This window comes from Sinocyclocheilus grahami, unplaced genomic scaffold (genome assembly GCF_001515645.1).
Source record: "Sinocyclocheilus grahami isolate Dianchi unplaced genomic scaffold, SAMN03320097.WGS_v1.1 scaffold152.1, whole genome shotgun sequence".
NCBI lineage: Eukaryota > Metazoa > Chordata > Actinopteri > Cypriniformes > Cyprinidae > Sinocyclocheilus > Sinocyclocheilus grahami.
Genome location: NW_015505331.1, coordinates 2,696,488 through 2,707,283, shown reverse-complemented (window position 1 = coordinate 2,707,283; position 10,796 = coordinate 2,696,488). Strand labels below are relative to the sequence as shown.

The 10,796-nt window shown below is 36.5% G+C and overlaps 1 protein-coding gene across 1 annotated transcript in view; it reads right to left on the bottom strand.

The window, feature by feature from the left end:
• LOC107592383 (netrin receptor UNC5D-like) overlaps window positions 1-10,796 on the bottom strand; it is a 144,931-nt gene that overhangs the window by 131,030 nt on the left and 3,105 nt on the right. The window lies entirely within an intron of this gene.

The window sequence follows — 10,796 nt, the reverse complement described above, 5'->3', positions numbered from 1 at the left end:
TTGACCTGATCATCACTCTTTTGTGTGTTACACACAATCTACTAAATATAGACAACTTCATTATAAAGAAAAATAACAAATTAAAAATTATATAATCATAACCTATGAGAAAAATACTATTATAAACTAGGTTAGTGGATAATTCAGCAGCAAAAGTTACTCTACAAAAATGATGAGTTCACAATAATTTTATAAAATCTAAACATTTAGAGAAAAAACGTTATTTAGTGGGGGAAAAATGAAAAGTAAATAGGTGTAATCTGGTAAAATGTTACACATTGCTCTACGTATTGTAATATACATTCATGAAAAACAAGTAAATATAATTATATATAAATACACAATAAACAAAATAAATTTATTTTACATTTATAGCACAGTAATGAGGCAGCAACATATGATAGATAAGACAGAACAAGAAAGGCTATTAATCTTTCATTGCGCAAAAGTATTAACATGAAAGTAGGCCTAGGCGATAAAACGGTATTGATATTTATCGACGGTACACCTTCTTCGATATCGACAGAAAAAATGTTCAATATAGCACACGATATAGGCATGTGCTATGAGTGACACAGACAGCACACACAAACACGAACACATGCTGAAATTAGTGAGTGCAGTGCCTGCTTGTGATGAGGAGATTGTGAATAAAGAATGAATATTAGTCAAATTTAAAATAAACATTTGCATTTGAGTGTTAGGTGTGCATCAGGGAGCGTCATCAGTGGCGCGTGAGATGCGGTGATGATGTACGTGACGTTGTTGCATTTTAATGTTTTGTTAGTCTTGCCCACGAGATGCGCCGCTGCTGTAATGCATTCAAAATATTAGAGAAATATAGAAGCTCAATGCGGAGAAGATCTTGAATGGGTTAAAACCGAAACCAAGCCATTCACACAGAACGCATATTCAGCGCATTTTTAGACGGACAAATATGACTGCTGCACTCGCGTCTCACAGAAGAGATGAATAGAAAGCCATGCAAAGTTAAAACAGTTTAAACTTTTAGAAAACACGTCACAAATTTGTGGAGGTTTATTCCTTTTCACTGCGTCTCATATGTTTTTAAATGCAGTCTGTGTGAATGACGCTTCGGCTCTTTGGATTAAGCAATGCAGAAATACATGATGCTGTTTTGTTCATAATTGTTTATGCAATTTACGAAATTATATTTAATTTTTATGAGTTAATTTAGACGTAATGCACGTTTTTATAGAGTTACTTGCTAAATGCGCTGCATTATTTTGCTCATTGTGCCCTCCTGTGGCCTCGGGAGACAATTAGACCTATACAATAAAGACCTATTTAATCTGCATATAAAACATTAGAGATACGTTTAATTTTTATTGTGTTTGATTGTTAAAACAAAAATTATTTGTTGTCTCAATAAATTGTGTTAATTATAAATACAGTTGTTAAATTAAAAAAAAAATTCTATTGCTTTTTGTTTTAAAAAAAAGTTATGAAAAATGTCAATAATTATCGATCAATATGAAACATTATATCGTTGATAAATTTTTTTAGCTATATCGCCCAGCCCTACATGAAAGGCTCCAATACAGAGCGGCACAAAGCACTTATGCGCATCCCGTGTGTAGAATGATGCGTTTGAAGCAACGCGGAGTTACAGCGCGCAGCGCTCCGCATAGAAAAGTTCAAAGCACAAAGGTAAGAGATACTGATGCGTAGTGTATTAAATCCGTGCGTTAGTTTATTAAGCCTTTTCTTTTAACCATTTTAAATTTCAGTTACTGTGCACGTGAGGAACAATTCATAGTGCTCTGTACTCCAGTGTAGTTAACTCTAACAGACACGCGGTAGAAAGTAACATGATTTAGAATTAGCTATAAACTCTCCAGCAAGATAAAGTCCTTTTATGCAAAACCGCTGATGTTTATCTACAGATCAAGTATAATAATGGGAATATTGTATCATCGTGGAGAGAGTTTCGTCATCTTGACTGTCGTAACTGAATGCCACACGCAGCTTGAATGCTGAATGGAGGATGACTGACAGCCACAGCAGCAAGAAGAGTTTACATCAACTTGAATTTATTGAATTTATTCGTACCTCACATTAAACTATGGAATGGTCTCAGAACACTTGAAATATAGTGTACGTAAAGTTTATGGTGCTTTAAAATGTTTTTGTGCCTTTCGTGGGGCTTAACAATAACACAATAGTAAACGCACTATATCGGATTTGGATCGGTCACGTCTGACCGATACCCCGATCCAGCAGAAAATGCCAGTATCGGAGCAATACCGATCCTGAATATCGGCTCGGCGCACCCCTACACAAGTCCTGTGCTGGAATTCAAAAACAGACGAACAAAACAAAAAGGCCCAGATAACAGGGAAAGACATTTTTAAAAGTTCTATTTATTTTAATGACACAGCATAAAAACAAGACATTAATGACCAGAGACACTGAAAAATAAATTCAGTGATCCAAAGATGTCCATCTAGCACAGTGGTTCCCAAACTTTTTCTGCCGGGCCCCCCTTTTGTAAATATATATAGGTTTTTTGTTTTTTTTGTGGAAATGCTACTTCTGATTCTTCATATTGCTGTCTCTTTTATCACCTGCATTATTATGGTACCATATATACCACTGATCTAGCATGTTTAGATTTAAAAAAAAATAGGGCTGCTGATTCTACGTGTTAATTTGGTGCAATCACAACATGATCTAAATAGAGATGAATTTGGCCCAAATTGCTGGGACTGTTGCAAAGAGGACTGTTTTCCAATATGCCTTGAATAAAAACAAAGCAAGTAAAGCCTGTAGCCCTGCTACATTGAGAGCTCAGGGATTGTTCTCCTTCAGCAGCCCCGTAGCAGACCAATAGAGATAAATGTAATCACTGCACTTTGTTCTCCCCTGTGATATCACACCTTCTTATTACTTCTCAACCGGTCTGCCTCTCAGTCCAAGATCAAAGTCTTATTTTGTTGCACATTTGCTTTGGGCTTCAACCCTCTCCAATTTCAGCAAGTAATCACAACTCAGTGTTGTTGCCCTTAGACCAAAGACACATCGGGCCTGTTTACACCTGGTAATTTCATGCATTTTCGCTGATCGGATATCTATCTGATTTGTTAAACTGTTTCCATTTACAATTGGCCACATAAATCGTTTTGGACCAAAATCGTCGTAAAACGGATTTAAATCCGATCTTCAATTGCCGTGCTATATTTAAATTGAATCAAAAGATAAGCACTGCATTTCATTAATTATCAGCTCAGTTAAAGATCAGTTAAAGATCAAAGAAATAAGAGAGTGCGCGGCATCAGCACTGGAAAGATAAGTTTGTCTTACTACTTTTACTGAAGATAATTGTGTGTTGACCATCTGCGTCTTACTTCATTTCATTCGGCTTGCTGAAGAGATACTCAGCTACTTGTCTGCGACGATGTGTGTTGCATTAGCGCTGTCATATCTGACTATAATGCCATACAGCCTATAGCACGCTCTCACACATTTATTATTTTAAAATTTTTGGAGGAGTAAAATTTACACATGTGGTTTCAACAACCAGATGAATTTACATTGGTCCAGTTTCGTCTGGAATGCAGCCAAGACCACCTCCTGAAGTGGTTTGAGCGATCGGATTTATATCCATCTCGGATGCATTTCGGAGGGCATTTACACCTGGTCTTTTCACGATCGGATAGCTATCCGATCAGAAAAAATGCATGAAGTGACCAGGTGTAAACAGCCCCATCAAGTCACAAGCTACCCGTGCTAAAGATGTGGGAAATGCCAATATCATTGTTGGTTGTCCTTTTAAGATTATCTAAAAATAAACTATGTAAAATGAGAAGTTTAGGATTTGAAGCCAGTCTTAGATCAGTGAAAAGTTAATTCTAACAGTGCATGTGAATCCTGCCCTGACATGTACAGTGGGTACGGAAAGTATTCAGACCCCTTTAAATTTTTCACTCTTTGTTATATTGCAGCCATTTGCTAAAATCATTTAAGTTAATTTTTTTTCCTCATTAATGTACACACAGCACCCCATATTGACAGAAAACCACAGAATTGTTTACATTTTTGCAGATTTATTAAAAAAGAAAAACTGAAATATCACATGGTCCTAAGTATTCAGACCCTTTGCTCAGTATTTAGTAGAAGCACCCTTTTGATCTAATACAGCCATGAGTCTTTTTGGGAAAGATGCAACAAGTTTTTCACACCTGGATTTGGGGATCCTCTGCCATCCCTCCTTGCAGATCCTCTCCAGTTCTGGCAGGTTGGATGGTAAACGTTGGTGGACAGCAATTTTTAGGTCTCTCCAGAGATGCTCAATTGGGTTTAAGTCAGGGCCCTGGCTGGTTTAAGGGGGTCTGAATACTTTCAGTATAAGTACTTTTAACTGTATGTCTCTGTATTTTTTTAAATCCCTATAACTGTGGCAAGTTTAAGCTCATCAAAAGGAAGCGGTGATGACAAAGGTGGCCTTTAAGAAAGGCCTTTGACTGAAGACAAACCAGGGAAAGTAACATTTATCAAAGTCTAATACCAGGGCTGCTGAAGCAAATAGAAAATGTCATTTATCAAGATATGCCACAATGCCAGACAACCCATAACATTATTATGGATTTCTCTGCTAAAACAGATATGAATGTTTTTTTAGAAATGCAGATATTTTTAGATATCTGAATTATTATCAAACCATGTAATGAAAGTAATAAAATTCATTCCTAAATTTAGTATGTTCTTTAAACAGGTCTTGAACTCAACCATAACCCAGTTTTCACTAAGGGAGATTTTCAGCAAATAATTTACTTGTGCTTGAATTCATGATGTGTCAGATGACCCTTTTGTGGGTCACTTAATTATTTTATAAATGTGCTATCTGTGATTGCGCTTTATACTCACCACTAGAGTCTTTGCCAACAAGACAAGAAAAAGATTGCCACATACAAGTGTTTCTATACCTTCTCTATTTTCAGATTATCTTCTTATCCAAATTTCATTATAATTAATTGAGCAATATTCATTCATTAGGTCAGGTGGAGAGTAAGGGATTATCTAGAAAAATATTTTTATTAATTTTTGATTTAATACATTTTTGAGAAGGAAAAATCACCGTAGAAAATAAAAGCACACTACACACCACCCAAGAGAGCGGTTTGTAGTATTTATTACAATATCCACACCCTACTGTGTCTGAAGAGTCAGTTATACTACTGCTGGAAATTAATCACAGGCCAAACGAACCCCAGCTAATTCCCTCCCTGCTTTCTGTGCCTTTCCCTCTACTCATCTGAATGAAACCAGAGACTCAACCATAACCACCACACTCATGTGGGGATTCAAATCCATGAGCACAAATGGATTGAGCTGCCTCAAGTGCCACAAATGACTGATGATCTTATGCTATCTGGCAGCACACTAGAGAGGTTTCAGCTAACACTAAAAATTAGATGACGTAAAAGTGAAGATCACGCACACTTTAAAAAGCAGCAGTCTGAAAATGATGCAAGTACATTTAGGCATAATTATAGATTTTAAAAAACTAATTCAATCTCAAGCATAAAAAAAATTCTAACTGCTTCAACTTAACTGAAAATAAAGTTAGACTACTTCACATTTTCAAAAAAATTTAAAGCCAGCTATTTTCCCTAGACATTTTCCACTAAAAGGTACTATGCTAGTAGATAAGACACCTCTAAAAATAGGCCTGGATGTAATAATCACTGTTAAGTTGACAGACCCTGTACCTCATCTGACAGAGTGATTTAGTGTTTAAGTGACATCTTCTAAATTACTGGCATGCAATTTTAGCAGCCTAGCAGTGGCACTGAATTATAGGCTTTCAGTCATAACCAAAGTACTACAGATACATGAGTGAAGGGTCCAAATATTTCATATTCAATAAAACTTTTAGGAAAATGTGTTGAAATTCATACCTTGTGTCCTGCAATTACAAATGACAATAACACAAAACCTATTTTAAGTCATGAATATGTAGCCTCAGACTTTGAAATCATTATAACCTTTGACCTCAGACACATCATAATAATCTAATGACAAAGCACTGCTGTTCTCTCTAGTGGTGAACATAATTACTTTGATTCGGCTCTGATATTGTCCCGCACCTCTCACTGATGAAAACCAGGTTTACAGATTGATGTTTTGTTTAATATTTAGTAGATCCGCTGCAGTTTACTTTTCAGCCTGACTGCTTTCAGTGAAGCACTTAATTTAGGCTGCATAAATATTTCAAAGCTCCTCATTAATTATTTGAACCCTGGATGCACAATCAATGTGTTTCCATTAATTACAGTTTATTCAAAATTCATATTCACCTGCCCACTCATTGATATATTTACACAAACAAATTACACCGTTAGACATGTACAATATTAAGCAACAGAAACGCTGTACCTTAAAGCAGTGTCAGAAATTAATAAGAAACACAAAATATTTGCTTGAATAGCTGTAAAGCTCAGAAGAATTTTTTTATTCCCGTCAAGCCACTCACCAATTGGGCTAAAAAAATAGCATCCTAAGCATTTGTGTGTGTGTGTGTGTGTGTGTGTGGGTGTGTGTGTATGTGTGAGATATGAATTTAATGTCTGATGACACTATGTTTTTTATAAGGTTAGGAAAAAAACTTACGCCCTTATAAAAACAAAAAAGACACTATAAATTGAGTTATCAAATATTGCCCTTTAATAAAAAAGGTTATTTCTGAAACTGACCTAATGTGTAAGGTGATATTGTAAAGCACTTCAGGTGAGTGTTATTACCCAGAGGGTTCTCCATTTGATCTAGCTTTCTCCTTTTGTCCCATTGCTGCATAAGCTAAATCTCATCTGGCCCATCAGCTGACCCAGTGCTCTGACACTTATTCTATATGGATGTATCTTCCCATAACACCCGATGTACTTGCTACATCGTTAGAAGAATGGCATCTACACTAATATTAGTCTGTTTCTTTCTTATTCCGAGGTCACCGTAGCCACCAGATCCAGTCTGTATCCAGATCAGATGGTCACTGCAGTCACCCGGATCCAGTCCGTATCCAGCCCAGATGGTGGATGAGCACCCAGAGAGAAATTCTACAGCCCTGAGTGTCAGCGGAGACCAGGACAACTAGATGAGCCACAAAGACAGATCCCCAGTGAGGACCTTGTCTCCTAGACGGCCACCGGGACAAGACCACTGGAACCAGTTGAGTCCTCTGCACAATGTGACATTGATGCAGCCTGGAATTGAACTGCTGGTTTCGTCTGGTCAGAGGAGAACTGGCCCCCCTACTAAGCCTGGTTTCTCCCAAGGTTTTTTTTCTCAATTCTGTCACTGATGGAGTTTTGGTTCCTTGCCGCTGTCACCTCGCCTCTGGCTTGCTTAGCTGGGGACACTTAATTTCCAGCGATAACATCAACTTGATTGCACAGACACTATTTAAACTGAACTGAGCTGGATGATGACATCACTGAATTCAATGATGAACTGCCTTTAACTGAAAATTGAGTGTTTACTATTGTCATTTTGCATTATTGACACAATATTTTCCTAATTAATGCTGTACAGTTGCTTTGACACAATCTGTATTGTTAAAAGTGCTATATAAATAAAGGTGACTTGACTTGGATGTGAGCGCATGTTTCAAGGTAAGAGTTTGAGAGGTCTACAGCAACACCGTCCCTTTAAATGGTTTTTGAGGTTTTGTATATTGTTATAAAACCATCCCACTCACCCCGTGCTAATGTGCATATGCCTCTGACCTCTGAACATCAATATGACTATTATAATAAAATATCTATTCCAAATGTAATTTGAGTGCCATTACTATTGGTCACCTTTGGGTTAGTATAGAAACATTCCCTATATTTTAGCATGATTCAAGTAAAAATGCTTAATCTGCCAAAGGCTTCAATAGTAAGTGTTGGCATGGGGTCCCTAATCGGTTGCTTATGATTTAAAAGGTAGATTAACCTCTAGATGAACACACTGCAATTCTGGCTTGAACATAGAATTGTTTACTGAACTAGTTGGTATATGAATAATCAACAGTTCGAAAATAGAAGAAAAAGCTGAAACCTATTACTGTACATGAAAAACACTGTAGAAGAAGTAGTAGTTTGACAACTAATTCCACGTATGAAAAAATGTTCAGCATCATTTGTATTGCAGTATAGTGTTTTTGACCTACTTCATTCTACTGGATCAAAGGCACTGTGAAGTGATTACAGAATATTCCTGAACTCTTTTTTTCCTCTTCTAGTTCGGTGACTCCTAAATGCAGCATCAAAACCACCAGAATTAACATGACCCTTGGTGTAGGTGCAGGTTAAATCAACAAAAAAGCTGCCTAGCATCCTCCTGGGATGGATAAGAAGAATGTAGTGTTAGTGAGAGGCGGGTGGAGCACACTGTAGGTCAGACTTAGAAAAACTTAGGCACTGGAACAAAAGAAAAGGGCACTTGTGATCGAAACTTGTAAAGCACAGAAAAGAGAGAGCAAAATAGCTTGAGGCACTCCAAAAAAACAGCGATTTTACACCACTCAAAGCAGATCGGAGAAAGTGTGTGTTATAATCTAGAAGTTAGTCAAGCTGAAAGAAGAGAAAAAAAATCAATAAATGCCACCAGAGATGATCAAAGTTTGGATTCTTCCACCACACTTATTGCTTCTTTTGATCTCCTGTTATTCACTCCTAGGTAATCGTGAAACAGCGATACTACACGTAACTTACTATCCAAAAAGTCTGACATTTATCTGCCACTGCATTTCTACTTCTATTATAATTACAGGGGGAAAAAAATAGTTTAAGGCTTCTATTAGAGACAAAAAACTGCTTGTTTAAGCTGCACTTTCAAATTACAACACTGCATTTCTAATGCCTTGGGAAGGCCTACAAACTGTACTATCCTGCATATAGCAGTAAATAAATCTGTAAATGAGAGGAAGAACACTTTGTATATGTCGTGGTTCACTTTGCGTGTGGATAAAACAATTTACTGGAAGACGGAGAGTGATATTCTTGCAGAGCAGACACAGATAAATCCTGTAAACCTAACAACTGCCTGGGCAATAGGGACTCGATCATAAAACCGGCTTATAAAAATCTAATTTGGTCTGTGCCATCTGTAAACACTGACATGGAAATGGTTCCTGAACCAGAAACACACAAGGTCTAAGCATAATGGAGATCTGCTACAAATACATGTAATGAAGATATTTACTGAACACGTTACATAATTCATGGAACTACAATGCAACAGTGAAAACTAACACATTTTGTATATATTAAATTGAAAACTCAAACAAGAGCGAAACCACTTTCAAGGATGCCAACAATTTATGGTATTTGGTTTTGTTTCTTTGAACAGCAATCAGTTATTTTTTTTTTTTTGTGTACAAGTCATGTTTCAGCAAAAGAAAAGGAAAGGCACTAAATGTTACCTCAATCTTTTACATTTTTTTAAATTTAGGTTTTAATAAATATTTATGCATAATAAATGTTCATTTAGTTTCACCAATTTTCTGCATGTCTCTCATTTACTGTAATTACATGTATTATATCGGCCTCATATCGGCCAATTGGCCAGATTGATTTCTCAATATCGGCATCGGCTATTAAAAATCCCATATCGGTCGACCACTACTTTTGAATTACTTTAGAAAATCCACTGCCAGAAGTAAAAAGCAAAAGTTACACTATAAAATAAACTACATCATAGTTGTAATGACTGTAAAGTGACCACTAAAGCCCAAAGTATACTTTGTTTTTGTACGTATACGCTTGCGTATGCATACAGTCGAACACGTAGCCTTTCAAAGTACTCCATTGATATTGTGTGCGAATGCAGGCAGTTGACACATACGCACTAGAAAGCTTCATCTATGTCCAGAGTCTGCTGTATTTTTCTCCAGAAGTTATGACCGATAAAATATCTTTGTACTCTTTTAAACCAAAGAAAGGCTATCTCAAAAAAGGCTGGTAAATATTCATATTTAACCTTGAGGTCAAAACATATTGTGCATCTCTAAAGAGAAAAACTGTATGCATTTTCCTTAAACTGTAAGCCTTAAACTCCTTTGTTGTCATTTTAAATATTGCACAACCTTTTTCAGCTACAGTATATTAAATCGTGCCTGAACATATTTTGCTGCTGGGGAAAAAATTTTAGTTAGCTACCAAATAAATAAAGATGGCGACCATAGTCATTTTTTCTGATTACAATGTTTCCGAATGTTTCCGTTTTTGAATGACAACAGTGCTGAAAATTGACCATTATATCTATATCTTTTGAATATAAGTCTATGCCTATACCATGCAAACACACTTACAGACGTCACATGATTAAATGATGAGGCTAGGCACTGCACTGATCATTCTGAAGAGGAGGTGATGAAAACCAGAAAAAAAAGCCTGATGGTGGATCAGCCCACATTACTTCTACTTTAGACTAATGTAGTTAAATTCACTCTTCACCATCCAAAAAAGTAATAATTTACACACAGCTCTGAAGAGGAGCATAGTGAAAGCAGTTGCAGCAAGCTCATATTATTTTCTGCACACTCATAAGTATAGCTATGAGTTAATAATGCTCAAGGTTACACTCTCTACTTCCTCTTCCCAGATTTATTCCATCTCTGAAGGCCCTATCTGAGACTTCTTTTTCCTTTCACAAAAACAAGGATCGATCATGTAATTTCCTTATTTACCAACAGATCCCATTAGGGCCTAATAACAGTTTCAGGCAGAGAATCGTACTTTCACAAAAAAAAAAAAAAAAAAACCAAGGGGGGGGGGTTTTTTATTGAATTT